Here is a 21901-nt window from a genome sequence, read left to right on the forward strand (position 1 = left end):
ATCAAATCTAACACCTCTTATGACCTCAGATATGACCCCACACACTTCTGTCAGGGATATATCATGATGCTTAGGAATTTGTTATGTTTAGTTTTATGAAACTTGAGACATTCAAGTGACAAATAGTGTTGAACTGAAGATTTATAATGTTTGAAATAGTCTAGTTTGTAAACTTTAAGTAATTTAAAAATATAGAAGTGCTAGGGGACAATATTTGATATTTTGGTTAGGGTGGAGGGCAGCAGGATTTTTTCGACACAAACATTTATTTTCAATCATTGAGAGGGTCGATTATAAAAATTTGAGACATTGCTGCATGAATATTTATTTTCATTGTTCATACACAACTATTTGCAACATTATGGAATTAATATACCTCCTGTTTTCTAAAGTGGGTGGTATATAGTGATAGGAGAGTCTGTCCATCTGTCAGTTTGTTTGTTGTCTTGTCCTTCTGTCCCACTTTCACAGAATCTTACTCACATGATGCAATTTTGCTCCTCCTATTTCATTTCTTCATCTGATTGATTTTTGAGATTTCCGTAAGCAAACTATGGACTTTTCAAGGAGGGGCGTAAAGGGGGGTATCTGCACGGAAGAACGCGAAATAAAATTGCCATTTCACGATGAACGAACAATTAAAAATTTCTTGCCATTTATCTTTTTACCGATTTCACGAAACACGGTGAATAACGAACCTTTTTCACAGCTGCACGTGAAATAAAAATGGCAAAACATGTTGCACGAAAATAACCCTTTACCACCCTCTTCAAGGGGTGGGGGTATAATTTTGTGAAGTTTGCTAGAAGTACCACTAGTTTTCAACATGTCATTTATCTTCATTATCTTCAAAATACTTTACTATACAAATTTGAGTTTTTAAGTAGGGGGAGATATAGCAATTTTGTTTAAAGGTGGCAAATGGTAAAAGAAAAACGATAAGTGGAAATAGTTCATTCCAAGATGCAAATTAAAAAGAAAAAAATCTCATTTATCATATAAATAAAGTTCTTTGTACACATTTGTTGTTCTCATGTACAGATTGAAGGAAAATTCAGTTTTTCTTTTATACAAGTAAAACATGTGTGCATGTAGCAAAAAAAAAAAGTCAGACATTTTCAATAAACAGTACCAGGAGCAGTCACTTAATATATAATTAAGTGTAGTATTCATTTTATTATCTTTTTATTGATATTTTTAAATGTCATATTATCATTAATAAGAGAATAATTATATCCTGTTAAGTTTTTTTTACCATCTGTCTGGAAACTGTAAATCAGATTTGGCGACAGACACGCAGGGTCATTCACTGTGCAGATGGGTATATCCGTCCCCGATGTGACAGTAATATGCAGCTTGACATTATTGTGTAATGTATTACATGCATTTTGCATTGTTTTCCTTGTCAAACATGTGCACTATTGTGCAGCAAATGAGAAAGCTGGAAAATCTGGGTTTGTTTGAAACTTTCTACTACTAGTATTTTCTTTGTTTGAAACATATAACTAAGTAACAGTTTTAAGTATTTCTCATGTATGCTTGATTAATTGTTGGTTGCTTAATGTCCAGTGGCAAACATTTCTCATGTATGAGTGATATATTGGTTGCTTAACGTCCAGTGGCAAACATTTCTCATGTATGAGTGATATAGAATGCATAATGATTTTGCTAATTCTGTGGAATTTATAAAAGATGTGAAAAATAAGAAAAATATCAATAAATGGTGCATCTTTTTAGTAATATTAAGAGGATAAAATTAATCTATTAAAAATAATCAAGAATTATAAATGAAAAAGGCATGCTATAGTTGTTAACTTCTACATCATTTGGTCTCTGGTGGAAAGTTGTTCCCACATCTTTTTATTTTTACATACGCTATTGTATTCACAGTTTTCCGGCTTTGATTTTCTCACAATGTCTGTATTTTACACTATGCCTTTCTGAGTTTTCCTATAGTCTGTTCTGTTAAAATGCCACCTTAACATCTGTCTGTCTTAGCATATGGTAATCTTTCTGATGAGACAGTATTACATAATATAATGAAATAAATTCATTCCTAAACAAAGCAGACAGAAAAATATCTTGGCCCAATCATTCAAAAATAGAATCAAAAGCACAAAAACTGTCACTAGACAATGCAGATAGAAAAATTTAGGCCTATCACTCAAAAATAGAAACAAAAGCACAAAAACTGTCACTAGACAATGCAGATAGAAAAAATGCCACAGCCTATCACTCAAAAATAGAAACATTAGCACAAAAACTGTCATTTATTAGAAAGCAACTTTTATTTCAAATGTTGACATCCAGAATGTTTGATTTGGCAGGCAACCTTGAGATCTAGATGGCATGTATTTAAATTTGGTTTGTAGTCACTTTTTAATAGGCTGAAATGTTTTATTGACATTCATGGTAGATGTATTTGTAAAAAAAAAATTTGTGACATGGGTGTTATGGAAATTCACAGATATACAAAGAATATAGTTATGTACGTTGGGGAAACTATCAAATTTATTTGTACAAGGTTTAAAAACAAGACAAAAAGCATGGTTTACTGAGATTTTCTAAGGTTTCATAGTTATGTAGCGAGAAAAAAAAATAATTGTAGTTTTCAACAATGTTCATATATTTTTTTATTCTTCAATTTAACCATGCAGAGACATATAATAATACAATATTTCTCTGATTTAACCTTAATGCTTTAACATTTAGTTTTTTAATTCCCAACTGTTCCCTGTCTTTTGTTTATATAGAAATTGACATGGCTTAAATGTGTACAGCTAAGAGAACGCCAAAATGAACTATGTCTGTTCACTAAACATAGAAGTAGGATAACAGGAAGCTTTATTTGTATTCTATACAAAGTAGCTAAAGTTTATTTGTATACCTTGTTATTTGTTCAATAGATGGCTAATTGAAGATTAAAAAAACATTCTTAACCCCGGACAATATGTCATCTCATTTAACAGGGAGGATTTAGTTTCTTCACCAAGGGGTTATTGTTTTCAGGGCAGGAATAGACCAGAACTTTTAGCGAGTCACGATGTCACTGGAGAAGTGTTAAGGAAGGGTAATAGACGCCCTGGAGTAAAAATTTGAGAAGATTGAATTTGATTTAAAAGTGTAAGGTTGGAAGATGGTTAGGTGTTTCTGTGCCACTAATGAAATTTACAGTAAATGTTCATATTTCATTTCTGGCACTTTGATTTGGGAAATTGCATGTGTAATAATCAGGGATGGACAATAAAAGAGTTAAGAATTTGAAATAAAAAGATAAAATTTTGATAGGCAATTGGACTGCCCTATCTGCAAATAAAGGATTCACATTTGATCACATTTAAGTTCTTAATTTCAGGTAGTTTATAAACATGTCTTTGCACTTGTTAGATAGGTTTTTTGGTTGTAAATCTGATATTAAATCATAAAAGCTTATACATAAAGAAAATGTTTGGAATCAAAGTATCATACTAATTGTTCAAAGGCACTTACATTCAATTGAAAGCTTTAGGATTATGCACTCAGAACTGTATTTAAAAGTTTTGTTTGTATTTAAGTTTACATGGGTAAGTGTTTTAGATAAAAGATAAAGTGAATTTGATCGTTGTATTATATTAATATTAATGATAAAGATGGTTTGGTTGATTACACACAAAAGTTAGGTAGCACACAATAGTACGGGTATAATACCCTGTTTATTGTAAAACACCTGGATTTGTCTGGATGTAGCTCCGTAACAGACGACCTTCACAAGGCCATAGAAGGCATAACAATGAATGTCAATGATTGATAAGAAATGACTTCTAAATTTGAAAGAGGATAAGGTTATTCTCTATCATATAGGTTATATGCTATGAAAAATCACTAAAAAACTAAATTGAATCCATTCAGTGTGTGAAATGAAAGCTAAGTAACTGATTTGACCGTTCGGTTAAGAGTACCCATATTCAACCTTTTTGGTTGTATCACTAACACACTGACATAGTTTTTATATAATAAGAACATACAATTATTGAGTAAAGTTAATCGGGTAAGCTCTCTGATTGTCTTTTTATGCAGTGGTATCAGCTGGAACTAATCGTAATTTATGGCTTCTATATTAGGAAATTATCAAGATCAAGAAAGAAATGTAGGATAAAAACTTTATATTCTACTTTAGCCTAGACCTTTTAAAACTGGATGTGATTTTAATCATGTAAATGAAGTTTTAAAATAAAAGTCGAAGACAAAAATTTTGTATTCAATAAATTTTAGCATACTGAAAGGTAAACAATTTTCTCCTGTGTTTTGAGGTCTAATTTAGTTCTGATCAGCAATTTAACTCAATGAACCAGTTTTAAACTAAATAGCTTAAAAGTTAATTTATAGTCATTAAATGTTATGAATTGTAATGTAGTTTCAGAGTTAATTCATATAGTTGATTATAATAATTTGCAATTTGTGTTTTTGAATTTTCAGAATTCAATTAAAGCAATTAAAAGACTACCAAAGAAAGCTAAGAAGACCTTGTGATAAGTTTTGGTAGGTTTTGATTGTTTAAAAATAGAAGCATATGCTTGACATTTGTTATCTAAAATTAACTGTTAAATAAGTCACTTGAGAGAAATGTGTTCTTTATCAACAGGTGCCCCTAACCAATGTTGCGAAAGTAGAGAGATATCTCATTATAACTCTGGTGGATAGTTGTCTCATTGGCAATCATACCACATCTCCTTATTTTTATTTTGCTGTCTATCAGTCAATTTTGGTTTCTGGAATTTTTCAACAAACCATTCAAGATAAAGGTCACAATTACAGAAGATAAAATGTAATCAATGCAGCAAAGGGGTTTCCGGGTGATAACCAAAGAATCTTCCATCAAATATTGGAACCAAACTAAAGTATTTTAGAAAAGGCGTATGTTGATTTTGAGGTCAACAAATAAAAGGTCAAGTCAAAGATACTTTTGTTAAATTACTGGGTTTGGAAACTAGATGTATGGTCACGTTTATTTTATATGTTTAAAAACAAAGCATGATGTATTGTTTTATGTGTACATGTTATGCTGCCCATCAAGAGCCCTTGATTGGAATAATAAAAAATATTCTTATTCTTATATTCTATGTTTATACGACATTAATTGACTGTGTAACACCCCTGTAGTAGTATGAAGTTTAAGGTCAATATCGAAAAAGTCATGGTCATACAAAGTTACTAAAAGCCCAGAATCAGACACACAAAACCCACTGCTCATCTATCTGACCAAAAGAAGTACTCCACTGTCATAGCCAATATATATATATATATCTACGAAGTCAATGGTGCAATATCTAGGACTGTCCCAAGTCTGGAGCCTGTAATTCAGTGGTTGTTGTTGGTTCATGTCTAATAATTGTATTTCCTAAATTTTATGGTAGTTTTCTCATTTTAATTGTTTCACGTTTTTCATGTCAGCCTTTTTATAGTTAACTATATGGTATTGGTTTTTCTCATTGTTGAAAGCGGTAAGGTGACCTATAATTGCTTAATCCACGTCATTTAAACTCTGGTGGATGGTTGTCTCATTGGCCAATCATACTACATCTCCTTATTTTTATATTAATGAAAAACTACAGCCAAACATTATCATCTGTAGTGAAGCAAATTTTACATTTATTTCCAGCTAATTTGTTCATAGATGATTCAGTGATCAGTAAACAACCATTACAGTCATCTATGGCGCGGGAATAGTGTCACAATGGCGTTTTAATGCAATCGCATAATTCATTTATGCGATCACATAATTCATTTATGCGATCACATAATTCATTTATGCGATCACATAATTCATTTATGCGATCACATAATTGTATTTATGCGATCGCATTATTGTATTTATGCGATGGCATAAATAATTATGGGATTGCATTATTATTTATTAGATCGCTTTATTCTATTTGTGCGATCGCATTTTTTATTAATGCGATCCCATAAATGTTTATGCAATATCATAATTACATTATTGATATGGCAAAAATGATTTCATTGCCCAATCAAAATCTTCCTTGCATGTAAGATTCAGATGAAATTTTCGGAACAATTTTCTAAAATCTAACGGTACGCCTAAATACTGCATTACCCGGATAAGCTTAGCTCTATAAAAAGAGAACTTGGACTTATCGATAGGGACATTTATTATCTTTTTCAAATGTTTGTAAATGACCATCTAATAGCAGTTACTCCAAAAAACATCCCAATTTCTATTGAAGACTATATATACAGCTGCAACTGGTCGTGGATCCTCTTACAGATATTCAGAATGATTATAAAATATTACATTTTCTGAAGGCTCTTATCACTATTGATTTCCTGAATGATTGTCTAAATATTAGTTAACAACAGTGGTGGATCCAAAAGGGGGGGTCCGGGAGTTAGAACTCCCCTTTTTTATTTGACGACCAATACATTTGAATGGGGACATATATTTGGAATCCCCTTTTAAAAATGGCTGCACCGCCCCTGAAAAAATATAATCTTAATTATAATTTGTTGTTTTAGTACTGTTCATTCTACCATAAATTTTGAACTTTAACTAATGTCTACAGTCATTGACTATACAAAGAAATTTTTAAACTTGTGAAAATAAGGTTTATATAAAAATAAGAAGATGTGGTATGATTGCCAATGAAACAACTCTCCATCCAAGACCAAATATCGTCAATGTAAACAATTATAGGCAACAGTATGGCCTTCAGGGTCAAAATGAATGAAGAGCCTAGCTATAGTCTCGCACTGCAAAGTAAGCTATAAAGGGTCCAAAATTACCATTGTAAAACAATTAGACGAGATAAACCGACGGCTAAATTTAAATACAAAACAATAAACGAACAACAGATATGAAATAAAGTAACAAGCGACAATCACTAAAATGACAGGCTCTTGACTTGGGACAGGTACATATAGTATATATAAAGCCTCCCTCTTGCCTGGTACAGTGGTGTTACAGAACAAAATTAGAACACACAAGTAAAAGTCTGTTGCAATAGGCTAAATTAGCTCATCAGATCAATACCATGCTAAATATAAAGTTTATAATAAACAAATAAACAGGTTTGATGACAGAATAAAAACAAACGGTACCCAGAATAAATGGCCAAAATGCAAATTTCAACATTAAATGTAAATAATACTGAGGCCAAAACACTCAATTTCAAAATGTAAAAAGTATTGAAGCAGGAATAAACCTTACAATAAATTTTGTCTCGCCTGGGACTTCTGTCGCAGAAAGAGAGACTCGGGGATAGTGATTCGTCTGCAGCGGCTTTAGCCCTTACATTTGATTTCAGAATGTAGAAGACCTGGATGCTTCATACTTTGTATTTAGATGCCTCATGTTGCGAAATTTCCGTATGTAGTATGACAATTGTCCTTGGCCTCATTTTTATGGTTCAGTGACTAGTTGAAAAAAAGTTCAGATTTTTCGTAATGCTTCTCTCTTATTATGAGCAATTAATAGGATAACTATATTTGGTATGTCGCGAGCTTGCAAAGTCATCATGCCTGTCAAGACAGTTTTCACTTTCCTTCAACCTCATTTAAATTCAGTCAATATTCATACATTGTATTTCTTTACAAACAATAATCTAGTTTTTTAAGACATGCAGACTAAAACTTCACAGATATGAATTAAATATAAGTGAAAATTCTGGCTTCTTTGATATTATAACACTTGTTTTATTTTGGCAGTGGCTCTATTGCCTGCACCGGCAAATTAGAAAATATGCTATTTTGCTAGCCCTGATTAAGATTTCATAGAATAAAATTGAGAATGGAAATGGGGAATGTGTCTAAGAGACAACAACCCGACCAGAGAGCAGAAAACAGCTGAAGGCCACCAATAGGTCTTCAACACAGCGAGAAAATCCCGCACCCGGAGGCGTGCTTCAGCTGGCCCCTAAACAAAAATGTGTACTAGTTCAGTGATAATGGACGTCATACTAAACTCCAAAGCATATAAATGAACTAAAATTAAAAATCATACAAGACTTACATAGGCCAGAGACTCCTGACTTGGGACAGGCGCAAAAATGCGGCGGGGTTAAACATGCTTTGTGAGATCTCAACCCTCCAATGGCTATTTTGCCGGCATCAGCATTATAGTGAATTTGTCGATTGTTGAAAAGTGCTACAAAAATGTGCATTGTCAACATAAAAGAATCAAACTTTTAATCATAGAGTTAAATAAGATATCAGTAACAATGTTTGCAATACTTCTAAATAATCACAAGCTGGTGCTACATACACATTAAAAACAGCATTTTTAAATGGACCAACTCATAAACAATCAGGAATTCAGAAAAGTTGCTAACAGAAAGTTGTTGCCTTTTGGGTTATCATTTGCATTTTTTAATATTTTCCCTTAACCCCCCCCCCCCCCCCCAAAAAAAAAATTTTTTTTTGCCAAAATTCATATCCCATTTGAGTTATTATAACCTGCATAAATTTGATAAACACACAATCTAACAAAATCAACCACAAAGGTACAAAATAAAATAAAATTTGCTTTGGAATTAAAAATGTTCTTTGAATAGCATATCTGTTAACAACAATTTTTCTTGACAATATTGGCTTCCGCTTAACTTGAAACGGCAAAATAGCCATTGCTATAGAAATACACTATTTTGTCGGCTTTTATTAAGAAATTTAAATCAGACCCGGCAAAATAGCCACTGCCTTTTATTCTATGCCATATTCAAAGTCACGGTGATTGGGTACACCACAACAGTATAGCAAAATTTGACTCCCCAGATTACCTGTCACGTTCGATACAATTATTATATGCTAGTTAAAAACAACTGAGAGACACATATATTTTCATGTAATTATATAAATTTAAAAAAAAAAGTTCAAAAATATAGAGAAAAAAATTGGAGATACACTAGATAAATACTATATTATATTGTAATATATAGTAATAGATGATCTAAATATTTACACATTGTTTTCTCTATAAGAAAAAAAGACAAAGTAAACAATGAGTTTTCCAAATATGCTGTCTAGAGATAACAAGCTGTATTTTGTTTGCATTCTCTCCCACACAGTTCTTGCTGCGCAACACTTCTAAGATAATCACAAATATCCCAGGAACCTGAAGCAATAGTTACAATAGCTTATGTGTAAGCTTAGAATAAAGACCATATACGCTGTTGCCGCATAAGTTTTGTTATCTGGAGTCACAAAATTGACAGTGCATTTGGAAATTTAAAGTCTTCAAGTTTGTCAGACAACTGCCCTCCCGTTCTTTTTTCAAGACAGGGGTAGTCATCTCGATAGAACAAGGTTATAGGCAAACATTAGAGTAATGAAATGTCCTCACTTGCATGCTGTTTGGAATAGATGAAATTAAACAGACAAAATGAATAATCATTTTGTAATAAGATATCATTTATAAAGCTGAAATAATCTTACATAAATATTATATAGCATCCATGTGTAGCCATTATAATGTACTGTCCCATTTCTCATTGTTATGCCCTAACATATTTAAAAATAAACAAATGATAAAACAAAATACCAGTAGCCCTGTTTCAATTGAGAAAAAAATGTAATCATTTTGTTCTCATCTTATGACTAAAGGAGTTGAATAAATGTTTAATTTGTACCTTTAGAAAAAAAAATGGGTGATTCTGCAATCACATTGTTAATGGCATTAACTAAATCATACTGAAAATTGAATAAACTGCATTCATAACAGCTGTATGCTTCAATTGAAAAAAACATCTTCATATGATAACATGTGCTTTTATTGTTATTATGGAAACTTAACTATAGGCTCCCAAGAGCCTGTTTCGCTCACAGTCTACTATGGTTTATGGAAGTCATGTGATTATCATGAAAAATACCCTAATAATGATTGAGGCCAAGTTTGGTTTAATCATAATAATAAGAATAATAATAAATTCTTTATTTAAGAGGGTAAACACAGTTAGTTACAATAACTAATCTTCCCTGAAGCCCTCGTATACAATACAAGTAAAAAAAAAGATAATAAAAGATAACAAGCAAACATAAAACAGATATTTACACATGTAGTCAGTTCACAACCATTTACATGTATAGTTCAGTGTAACATTTAAACAAATAAAACAGTTACAAAGTGCATGAAGTAAACAGATATTATACATATAAAAATCAAAATACATTCTTAACAAGAGGCTCTCAAGAGCCTGAATCGCTCACCTGTAATTGTTTGCTAAAATCTTTCATCAATGATTTTTTTGCTTTTTAATGTACATTAATGTGTGTTTAAAAAATTTGTAGATCTTTCTTTGCTTGATATTTTTGCTGTTTACAGTATATCTCAATCATTGGGCTATAATGATATTCAAGATAATTAACAAAAACTGCAAAATGTCCTTAAAACGAGATATCATTGCAAAAGGGTGCCGTCATGAAAGTCTCCCAAACGAACACCAATTGAAACCCCTCATCTTCAAAATTTATTTCACCCAGGGCCTGTATAATGCTGGAAATGCCTTTAAATGTTTTTTTGGAACATCAGTCAAAAAAAAATTGGCAGGGGTTCTTCTGACCAGGTATTGGGGCATTCACCCAATATAAGTATGCTGAAAGAGCAGATATAATAATGGTTTGTAGAAAAGTAACACTGAATAATTCTGAAAAATAGAACATATCAAGCAGAAATTATAAGGATCGCCCCCTTTTTAAAAAAAATCAAGTCATCCCATTGTAGTCTTACAATAGTTACTGCATGAAGACGCCTTATCATTATTTAAATTAGTTTTCAAGTTGTGACCATTTGAAACTGGTTTTTGTTTTTACAATTTCCTATAGACTTCTATAGTAAACCCCTATGTTCTATTTTTAGCCATGGCAGCCATGTTGATTGGATACATTTTTCAATCAAGATACCCTGATGAAAATTGTGGCTAAGTTTAATGCCATTTGGTCCAGTAGATTAAGTGTAGAAGATTTTTGTAAAAGATAACAAAAATTTACGAAAATTGTTTCAAATTAACTATAAAGGGCAATAACTCATTTAGGGGTCAACTGACAATTTTGGTCAAATTGACTTATTAGTAGATCTTACTTTACTAAACATTCTTGCTGTTTACAGTTTATCTCTATCTATAATAATATTGAAGATAATAACCAAAAACTAAAATTTTCTTAAAATTACCAATTCAGGGACAGCAACCCAACAACGGGTTGTCTGATTCGTCTGAAAATTTCAGGGCAGATAGATCCTGACCTAATGAACAATTTGACTACATGTCAGATTTGCTCTAAATGCTTTCGTTTCAGAGATATAAGCCAAAATCTACATTTTACCCCTATGTTCTATTTTTAGTCATGGCGGCCATCTTGGTTGGTGGAGGGGTTTTCGGATACTTTTTTTAAATTAGATACCCTAAGGATGATTTAGGCCAATTTTGGTTAAATTTGGCACAGTAGTTTCACGAGAAGATTTTTGTAAAAGTTAACGGACGAAGACGACAGACGCCAAGTGATGAGAAAAGCTCACTTGACCATGTGGGTCAGGTGAGCTAAAAAGTAAAAAAAAGTTATATTCAATTCATGACTTAAAGGAACTGCTTTAAGTACCTTTTGATAATTTGTTGTTTAGTGTACGGAAATTTGGCCCAGTAGTTTAATTAAAAGCAGAAGAGTTTTGAAAAATTTACAAAAATTACCAATAAATTGCAGAAAATTACTTTAATGGACAATACCGCCACGGGTAGGAACGTCTTCATATAGATGAGCGTTTAGTACAGTGATTTTGTCAGAGTTTAGTTAAGTTGGACATGATTGTTTTAAGTGTTTTAATGACAAACAATGACAAAATATAAACATTCGGATTTTTCGCTAAAGGAACTTTTGAACATACATTCAAGCTGGTAGGTATTTTGTTTATAGCTTATATGTTGGTACATTAAAATTTGTATCATATAGTTAATAATTTGACACAGAATAATGCTTGCGTATGTCAAATTTTAATAAAAGTTGTTTATTTGTTTCTTATGCATAAAAAACAATATTTGTTTACTCTCTGCTACATCACATGTTTCGTTATAATATAAAATTGCCGTCAATTATTCCGAAAAATAGCTACATTTGCACACAATTCAAGATTATTGAAAATTCGGTGGCATGGTTTGGTTCAGTAGTGTCATGGTTTAGTTCATTTTCGACATGGTTCAGTTCTGTGATTCCTGAGGTGAATGATGGTCAGGAAGAGTTACAATAAAAATAAACAAACATATACAACTATTGAAATACTGTTAAAAATATTTGTTTTCGCTGATACTTTTTTTTCTCGCATTTAATCCATTCTATCCTATTTCAATGCAGTATAGTGTCGCCATTTCTAATGTTGTTGGTTTGCTCCTATACGAGTAGATCTAAGTTTAACATATTGACGTTGATCTTCTACACGCAAAACTACATTGTTCGCGAAAATATGTCGTCTCGGTAAATTTAAGATATTGTCATTATAGTTATCATAATAGAACACGCATGTATAAAGAAATCACGAAGATAATATAGTAATGCATCACAATGGCAATTTTCCTTAATTGTAGTTTTATTTGGAATCCAAAAGGACATATGAAAGCACATAATAATATATAAAAAGCCGTAGATGCGGTATGATTACCAATGAGATAACTATCCACCCTAGACCAAATGACGTAGATGTTAGCAACTATAGGTCGCCGTACGGCCTTCATCAAGTAACAAAACCCATACCTCTTAGCAAGCTATAAAAGGCTCCGACAAAATTAAATGTAAAGCAATTCAAATGAGAAAACCAACGGCTTGATTTATGTTCAAAACAATAAGCGAAAAACAAATATGATATACAGTAACATACGACAGCCACTGCATTACAGACTCTAGACTTTGGACAGGCACATACAGAATATGGCGGCGTTAAGCATGTTTGCGGGCTCCCAACCCTCTCCTCGCCTTAATTAGGACAGTGGTGTAACAACACAACAAAGAAGAATAAACTATAAAAATCAGTTGAAAAGGACTTGACTCATCAGATCGATACAAAGCAAAATAGTCAAGTAAAATAAACACCAAAGACACAAAGAACCGATCTATGAGTACTCGCATTTAATGGAAGTTCCAAGCCAATAACAACTAATAAAATATCATGAACCCAAGACAAAACGTTCTTTTTATTTGAATTTCAGAGTGGCATTCTGCTGCCAATATTCATCTTCATCCATCTTATTCTTTGCTATTAAGAAAGATGATTTCTTGTTTAGTCGGGTCAAAAAAAGGTCGTACACAGTTTAAGTATTAGATACATCTTGAGGGCGTTAGTCCGAATGGGTGTATCTAATTCAAACCAAGATATTATTATCAATTCAGAATGATAGTTTTCAATAATTTAGGAAGAGGGTGGGGTCTCTGCGATTTGATCATATGTTATTGGAAAGCATGATAAATGCAGGGTATCCGATTTCATTTAACGACATCTTGGTGAAAATGTACTTGTACCAAACAAAATAACAAGTGTATCTTGGAATTTAAATAATTTTTTCAATCACATTAAAGTATAATGTACCTTTTTGTTGTTTAAGTGCTAAACATATGGAAATTTTATAGAAAAAAATCCAAAGGCTTTCTTCTTTTACTTCTGTATTTGTCAATTCGGTGTTTAAAAGATAGAGGATTATTGCATGCAGTGCTATCAATGATTTCCTTAAAACAAGTATTTAAATAATTGTATTGGTTAAAACAAGTATAAAAATGGACTTAGTTCGCTCCACTTTTTTTGGATTGTAAAGGTTGTTTAGGACTTTTTGTAGACAATAAAAGCTAGAACATCATGGACAAACAAGTGAGTAATGTTTACAATTTTATGACGAAAATCTCTGTGATGAAGTCTGTGGATTTTGTTGCAAAAATCTTGGCTTTATTTGCCACCAAATCCACATTTTCTATAAAATGCAATGAAATATTTAACAGCATTGCTTTGAACAACGTTTTCCTTTGGTATGTGTACAAAATGGCCCGTCACTTTTTTGTTCTGTTTTTTTTTACTGTTTTGATATTGAAGCACTTTGAAAATTTCGTAATGCACAGGCCTACAGAAGGGGTCTCAATAATGTACAATTTCTCGTGCTAAATACTAGACCGAGAGAGCTTTATCTGATATAGAAACTTTATTGCATAAAAGAAAAAAAATTTAAACGGGTTAAGTGGAGATTCACTTGTTGTCGAGTATCGAGTTGCGAGTTACAAAAGTCGAGTTGCGAGTTACAAACGTCGAGTTGCGAGTTACGAAAGTCCAGTTGCGAGATACGAAAGTCCAGTTGCGAGTTACAAAAGTCGAGTTGCGAGTTACGAAAGTCGAGTTGCGAGTTACGAACGTCGAGTTGCGAGTTACGAACGTCGAGTTGCGAGTTACGAACGTCGAGTTGCGAGTTACGAAAGTCGAGTTGCGAGTTCCAAAATTAGATTTGCGTGAAAATGGGGGAAAACTATTTAATTTTTTTGGTGTACCTCTTTAACATTTTTGAATGATGATTGCTTATAGAATTGTAAACAGTATTGTTGATTATTTTTGTTGTTTGGACTTCATCTCATCTGAGTCTCGTGTTTGCTTACATAAACACTACGCAAAGAATGGTTATTTTCTGAAGAAACAGATAGCCTTTTGAAATACAGCGGATGGCTTGTAGTTTAATTATTATTAAATTTCATAGCTAGCACCGTCATATTAAACGTAAAGCGAGATAGCAACTAAACTATAGTACATATATGTAAAAGACCCTTTCTGCAGATTTCGTTAAGAGTGGGCTCTTTCGGGCAGCTGCAGAGGCAATATTTGTTAGGGATCCCAAAATTTATTCTTTGGCAGTGACCCTCAAAATTGTGGACGTTTAGGTTATATATGTCTACATTGGCTAGAGGTGAAGGGGGGAGGTTGAGCGCTCATATAACCTGTTTAACCCCGCCGCATTTTTGAGTCTGTCCTAAGTCAGGAACCTCTAGCCTTTGTTGGTCTTGTATATGTTTTAATTTTGGTTCATCTATATGTTTCGGGGCATAGAATGGCGTCCATTTTCTTGATCTAGTGTACATTGTGTTTCGAGGACTGAGACAATTGTTCTGGGAAGTAACATAACTAAACCATGACTAACTTAAACCAAACTATGACAAGATCACTGTACTAAACGCTCCTCGATATTATACAGAATTTAGAGTTTGTGTTACATTTGTATTTTAACATATACTGATATAAACTAGTACTAGTCATCAATAAAATAATTTGCTTTGAATGAATTTACTATTATGTTAATAAACTAATGTCTAATATCATAAGAGTTATTGTGTACCAAACTGTGACAATTCTTTAGTGCATTGAACATATATTCGACACTCTCTTAACCCTATTTACAAAACCACTTAAATTAAAAGAGCCTCTGTTTTTAAATTATCTCAATACACAACCGTCTTGTATGTATTATTTTGTTATTTTGTTGCTGTTCTTGTGAAAGAATATCTTAAACATTTGCTTATTCGTTATGTACTCGGACTTTTCCTTAAAAATCAATGGAAGATTAAATCTATGTTATATCAATTTTCATTGGTCAAAAAATATGTATTCCGCAATTGCAAAAATAAATATGCGGTTGCATAAATGTAAAGATATTTATGAGATTGCATAAATGGGATTAATGCAATCGCATAATTAAATTTATGCAATCGCATAAATAATAATGCCATTCCATAATTATTTATGCCATCGCATAAATGAATTATGCGATTGCATAAATGAATTATGCGATTGCATAAATTGAATTATGTGATGGCGTAAATGAATTATGCGATGGCATTAAAACGCCATTGTGACACTATTCCCGCGCCATAGTCATCCATCAATTGTTTCTAGTTGTCAAACATTGAGTCAAGTAGACTTTACAATAAGTTGCATGTGATGTTGTGTAAAGTTTAACCCACTTGTTATTAGACATTGAAGAAACATTACATTCCCAGTGGGTATCATAAAAATTCAAAGTACCTTCAAACAGAAGTGATGGTCCAGTAGATCCTATTACAGTTCAACTTGTAATGTAAAAGGTACATGACCTTATATTGATTCATTCTTGAAATATAAAAAGAGGGTTGTAAAAGTGGGGAGGGGGGTATGTGCATGGAAAAAAAATCAAAACAACACCAGCTTATTTGTTGTTTTTTTTCAATATTCACGAAACACAGCAAATAATTAGCTTCACGCACGAAAACACATAAAAAAAACATGTTGCACAAAAATAACTTGATCTTCTACCTAGAAGCTGAGTACTATGGAACAAAGTTAAAGACAGACAGACAGACAGACAAGATAATTGCAGTTAACGACCCACTTTATGAATCAGAGTGTATATAAAAAAGAAGATGTGGTATGATTACCAATGAGACAACTCTCCACAAGAGACCAAATGTATAATTATTACATTGCTTTCTGAGCCAATATTATAGCTAAGGATAAGCATAAATTTCACCAAGAAAGGTTTATGGATTACAATACATAATAAATTTGGATTAGGTCACATTCTTGTAGTGTTGCCTATTTTTATCTGATCCATTATTGCTCTAGTTTATGTAATGACAAATGTGGCCTTTACATACAATAATTTGAACACCTTTTACAGTTATTATTATTTGGAGGTATTAGATTATGCAAGTTAGGTTAATTGTATTTATGTATAATAATGATAATCATAACAGCTGATTGGCAGTGTGTATTTTTTACTAACACCTGTGGTATTACTTAATGACATTAGGATCTGGGTCTATAATCAAGGCTTTTCACAAAGTTTAATTCGCCATACATAATTACAAAGCTTAAGATAATATAGAATGCATTCTTCAAATTTTATGGATAGTAATTAGTTATGCTTTTATATAGGATATCGTTGTATTGTTCCAAGTCATGAAATTAGATCAAACTTTTGTTGAAATAACAGTACATTATTGTATCTTAAATGTCCCACTTACTGTATATTCAGAAAATTTTGTGTACATTTGTTATTGCAATTGTTGAAGACTTAACCTTTAAAATACAATATGCAATTTCAGGAAATGGTGCATAAAAATAATGCATCAAAATTAAAAGTTTTTTCTAGTAAACATATCTCTGATGTTCAGTGGTTGTCGTTTGTTGATGTGGTTCATAAGTGTTTCTCGTTTCTCATTTTTTATATAGATTAGACCGCTGGTTTTCCTGTTTGAATGGTTTAACACTAGTCATTTTTGGGGTCCTTTATAGCTTGCTGTTCGGTGTGAGATAAGGCTCCATGTTGAAGGCCATACTTTGACCTATAATGGTTTACTTTTACTAATTGTGACTTGGATGGAGAGTTGTCTCATCGGCACTCATACCAATCAATGCATTTGAATGGGGACATATAGTTGGAACCCCCCCCCCCCCCCCCCTTTATTCTGGGTTGGGAACCCCCTTTTTAAAAATGGCTGGATCCGCCCCTGGTAACAAAGGACATAAACTTTCTAATAAAGAACAGGAAGCAAGAAATGAACAGTATAGGATATGTATACTTTGACAGAAAATGATCATCTGAAACCCTTTCTTGTGTTCACATTACATCTGGATTCATTGTGGAACTGTTTAATAGATTGATGAAAGAATATTTGATACTGAGTGTAATGTATTTAATCCAAGGTTATAGGTTCAAATACAATGGGCAAGAGAAAATGACTCTCACCTCGATCATGAATTTCTTATAGAATTTATTGGTCTGTAAGTTCTGTATAAATCTCAGTGAGGTTTTATACACTACTCATTATATATTGATTGCTTGTTTGATTGTTGCTTGCATGCTTAACATCCAGTGGTAGATATTTCATGCATAATCAGGATGAAAAGTAAAACATGAGGTTTGTCTTGGTAAAGGTCAGCATGACATAAAGGAAACATACCAAAATGTTATGGCAAGCCGTTTTACTATTTATTCTGACTTCAAGATATCTGATAAACTTTATAAGATATCTCATATAGAAATGTAGGTGATATTTTTAAACTTTTATATTACTTAAGGTAACATGTCACCATATTTTTAATAAGAAGAGCAACTGCTTAACCATATAGAGGGCTTAAGTTCACCCAAAGTTAGGTGGGATCACGTTACTCAATCTTTAGTTTTCTGTGTTACTGTTAAATGTTTTGTTATTGTTGTTTTTCATTTTGGTTATGTGTTGTCTGTTTTATGAGGTTTTATTGGTATCTCCTCACTCTTTTTTGGTTTTTGTAAAAATACAAAATTGCAGCTAACTTCTAGGTAAATGTATTTCAAGTTGATGAATTAAATATTTTTCTGTATTTATTATCAATAAACAAAATATATAAGATAATGTTTAATATGTGATGATTCATAAAGGTATAGCATTGTACTTTAGCACACCTTCAGTATGTAATACTGTAATACCTGACATATCCTAATAAGTCAAACATACAAAAGCATGATATAAACCGGTCAAACACAAATCAGACTGGTACAGCTTTGGTGACATTATGTAATAGAAATGAAACTAAATTATGTCATATGAGGAAAACATGTAAGAATGGTAGAAATAAGTTTTAAATACATGTAGTAAAAGTATGTCAAACATACATCAACAGGACAGAAAGGAAGAAAAAATGCATTTAGATGATAGAAATGAGTCCTTCTTAATAAATCAAAAGGTAGAAATAGGTTAAACATTGTGTCAACATGGTATAAATGGGTCAGACATGTCAGCATTTGAGAAATGCCTCATACATATTTTAGCTTGGTACCAGTATGAAAAGGTCAGACCTGTCAGCATTGTAGGAATGCCTCATGCAAATTTAAGCTGGGTACCAGTATAAAAAGGTCAGACATGTCAGCATTGTAGGAATGTCTCATGCAAATTTAAGCTGGGTACCAGTATAAAAAGGTCAGACATGTCAGCATTGTAGGATTGCCTCATACATATTTTAGCATGGTACCAGTATAAATAGTTAGAACATATGTCAGCATGATATCAGTATAAAAAGGTCAGACATTGTCAGATATATGTCAGCAAGGTAGAAGTGGGTCACGCATATGTCAGCATAGTAGAACTGGGTTAAACATTTCTAGTGGTCGAAATCTGCTGGACATATGTAAAAATAGTTTAAATGGGTCAAACATTTCTTGTGGTTAAATGAATCGGCTGGAGAAATGTAAAAATGGTAGAAATAGATCATACCTTTATAAAACTGTTACAATTGGTGCAAAGCTATATCCAGATGACTGAAATGGATTGAAACAAGACTTCAGCATAACATACATAAACATGGTAGAAATGAGTGTTTACATGTATCATCATAACAGAAAATGAGTTAAAGATGCATACCTTAGTAAAGGTTCAAATTTTTTTCACTATAATCATGAAAGTAGAAATGGGTTAATAATATCACTGTAATAAAAATTAGTCAAACAGACATCAACATGATTAAGATGATTGGCTTTGTGTTCTCTTGGTAGATAGCTCTCCTTCAGTGCTGGTGGTCTTTGGTTCTAACGATGGCTTAGTCAATCCAAAGTCTTTAAAATGAGTATTTGCTGCTTCTACGCCAAGCTCATAGCATTAAGGAGTAAGATTAACTGGTCTTCTTGGTGTCAAAATAAAGTGTCAGAGTAATGGAGCAAACCCATATATGACTCATTGTGTTGGTCTATAACAAAGCAGTGTAGATTAAGCGACTCATTGACTTATTTTCATCCTGAATATGCATATAATACTTGCCACTGGACATTAAGCCGCCATCAATCAGTTAATTAGCCCTAGATATGTATTTAATATTAGCTGCTGGATGTTACGTGACCATTAATCGTGTATACATGTACATAATAAAATTGCAATAAGTAAATTTTACCGCAGTATACCACAAATGTTTAAACATAATTCATTATAATAGAAATGGATCAATAGACATAATTGTAATAGAATTGGATAACACACACACCAACCTTAAACAGATATGGGTCAAACATGCATAAACATTATAGAAATATAACAAATACATACAAATCATGTGTCATAGCTCTTGAAATAAGCAAAAACAACCAATCATTTACAATTTTCAAATACCATATGTTTGTATTTTATTTTGTTTTTTTTATGAAATCATGTTGATTTTGGTGTATGGATAATAGATAGAAACTTACTATCTGACTGTATATCAGAGAGAAGTTGCATACATCAATTATCCACATAGTAGAAATAGGTCAGATATACCACAACATGATAAAAGTAGGTCAGGCATATGCAATTATGGAAGAAATAGATCAGATATACTTCATCATGATAAAAATAGGTCACACATATGCGGTATTAGTAGAAATAGGTCAGATATATATCAATATGATAAAATAGGTTAGACATATGCCATAATGGTAGAAATATGTCAGCTATACCTCATCATGATAAAAATAGGTCACACATATGCCATAACATGGTAGAAATAGGTCAGATATACCTCAACATGATAACAATAGGTTAAACATGTGTCATTTTGGTTGAAATATGTCAGATATACCTCAACATGATAAAAATAGGTCAGGCATGTGTCATAAAGGTATAGGTCAGATATATCTCATCATGATAAAATTAGGTCAGACATGTGCCATAATGCCTTAATGGTAGATATAGGTCTGATTATTGCAGATTTGCATCAACATAGTAAAAATGGGCCATGCACACATTGAAATGGTAGAAATTTCAGGACTACTTAAAGGAAAAGTCAAAATGATAAACATGAAAGGAATGAGGGGGTGACATGAGGGTGCTCATTTCCCTAATTCTGCTGTTTGAAAAAAATTCCAATTAACTGGCCACTTTTTTTCCTTCTTTTTCCCAGATCCCACCTTTTTAACCCCCTATATCCCACATTTTCACTTTTTTACCCTCTATATCACACATTCCCACTTTTTATTACCTCCTTTATCCCACATCCAAAAGCATGTATCCCCCTCAGGAATGGGTGAAATATTCTCCATAATAGAAACTGATGAAATGAGAACAAAGTAGTAAATGGAGATAGAATAAGTCAGCTCCTTCTTGTAGAATCACTATGTAAGAAGCCCACCATAGTTGACTTAATTGTATATGTACTACAATATATATATGATTATGTCATTTAAATGTCAGTTCCTATTACCAGTTCTGGGAGTAATAGATTCTGACTTGCAGACAACATCAAATTATTTTATTATCCTTTGCTACTATAGTTACAGCATACTAAATGTGAAATATTATATTTATCAAAATATTCTTGTATAGGGTTTAATATATTGGTATGGTTTTCTAAGTTATTATATTCTTATTGTAAACTGTAAATAATTTAGAGAACGACCATTTAACTTCAAGGGGGGGGTTATGGTTTTTTCCTAAAAAAAATATTCTGATCCCCAATTTGATGAAAAAAAAATATTGTGGTAGCAGATGACAAAAAAAATATTCTGAATCCAGATTTTCCCCATACCTTATAGTGTTAAATTTTTGAAAAAGTAATTTGATTGATAGTGTTGAAAAACTTTTAAAAAATGTTCGTGCTTTGTTCGAAAAAAAAATTCTGACTCGGACAAAAAAACCATACACACCCTCGAAGTTAAATGGTTGCTCCCTTATAAGTTATAATGTAATAATTATTCACATATTAACAGTTTGTTTTACAATGTACAAACAAAAGCAATTCAAAATTTGATGATTATATTCAATTGAAAATATGGACTACCATTGAATGTATTAATAAAGAAGTGTTATTAATAGTCTACATCCTGTCTGTTGAAAAAAATTAAGCAAAATACCCAGAACTGGGGAATTTTTAAGGAAGCAAATATTTCTTATACATTTATTACATGATTTGTCTGAAATTGATACTAAT

The 21901-nt window shown here is 32.1% G+C and overlaps 1 protein-coding gene across 1 annotated transcript in view; it reads left to right on the forward strand.

Moving 5' to 3' along the window:
* Positions 1–4455: 4455 nt before the first annotated feature.
* Positions 4456–21901, forward strand: part of LOC127715256 (ankyrin repeat domain-containing protein 50-like) — a 49100-nt gene continuing 31654 nt past the window's right edge. Inside the window, exon 1 of the mRNA XM_052221283.1 lies at positions 4456–4518. The gene's annotated coding sequence lies outside the window, so the exon portion shown is untranslated. The remainder of the gene's footprint in view (positions 4519–21901) is intronic.

Source organism: Mytilus californianus, unplaced genomic scaffold (assembly GCF_021869535.1).
Source record: "Mytilus californianus isolate M0D057914Y unplaced genomic scaffold, xbMytCali1.0.p SCAF_9, whole genome shotgun sequence".
NCBI lineage: Eukaryota > Metazoa > Mollusca > Bivalvia > Mytilida > Mytilidae > Mytilus > Mytilus californianus.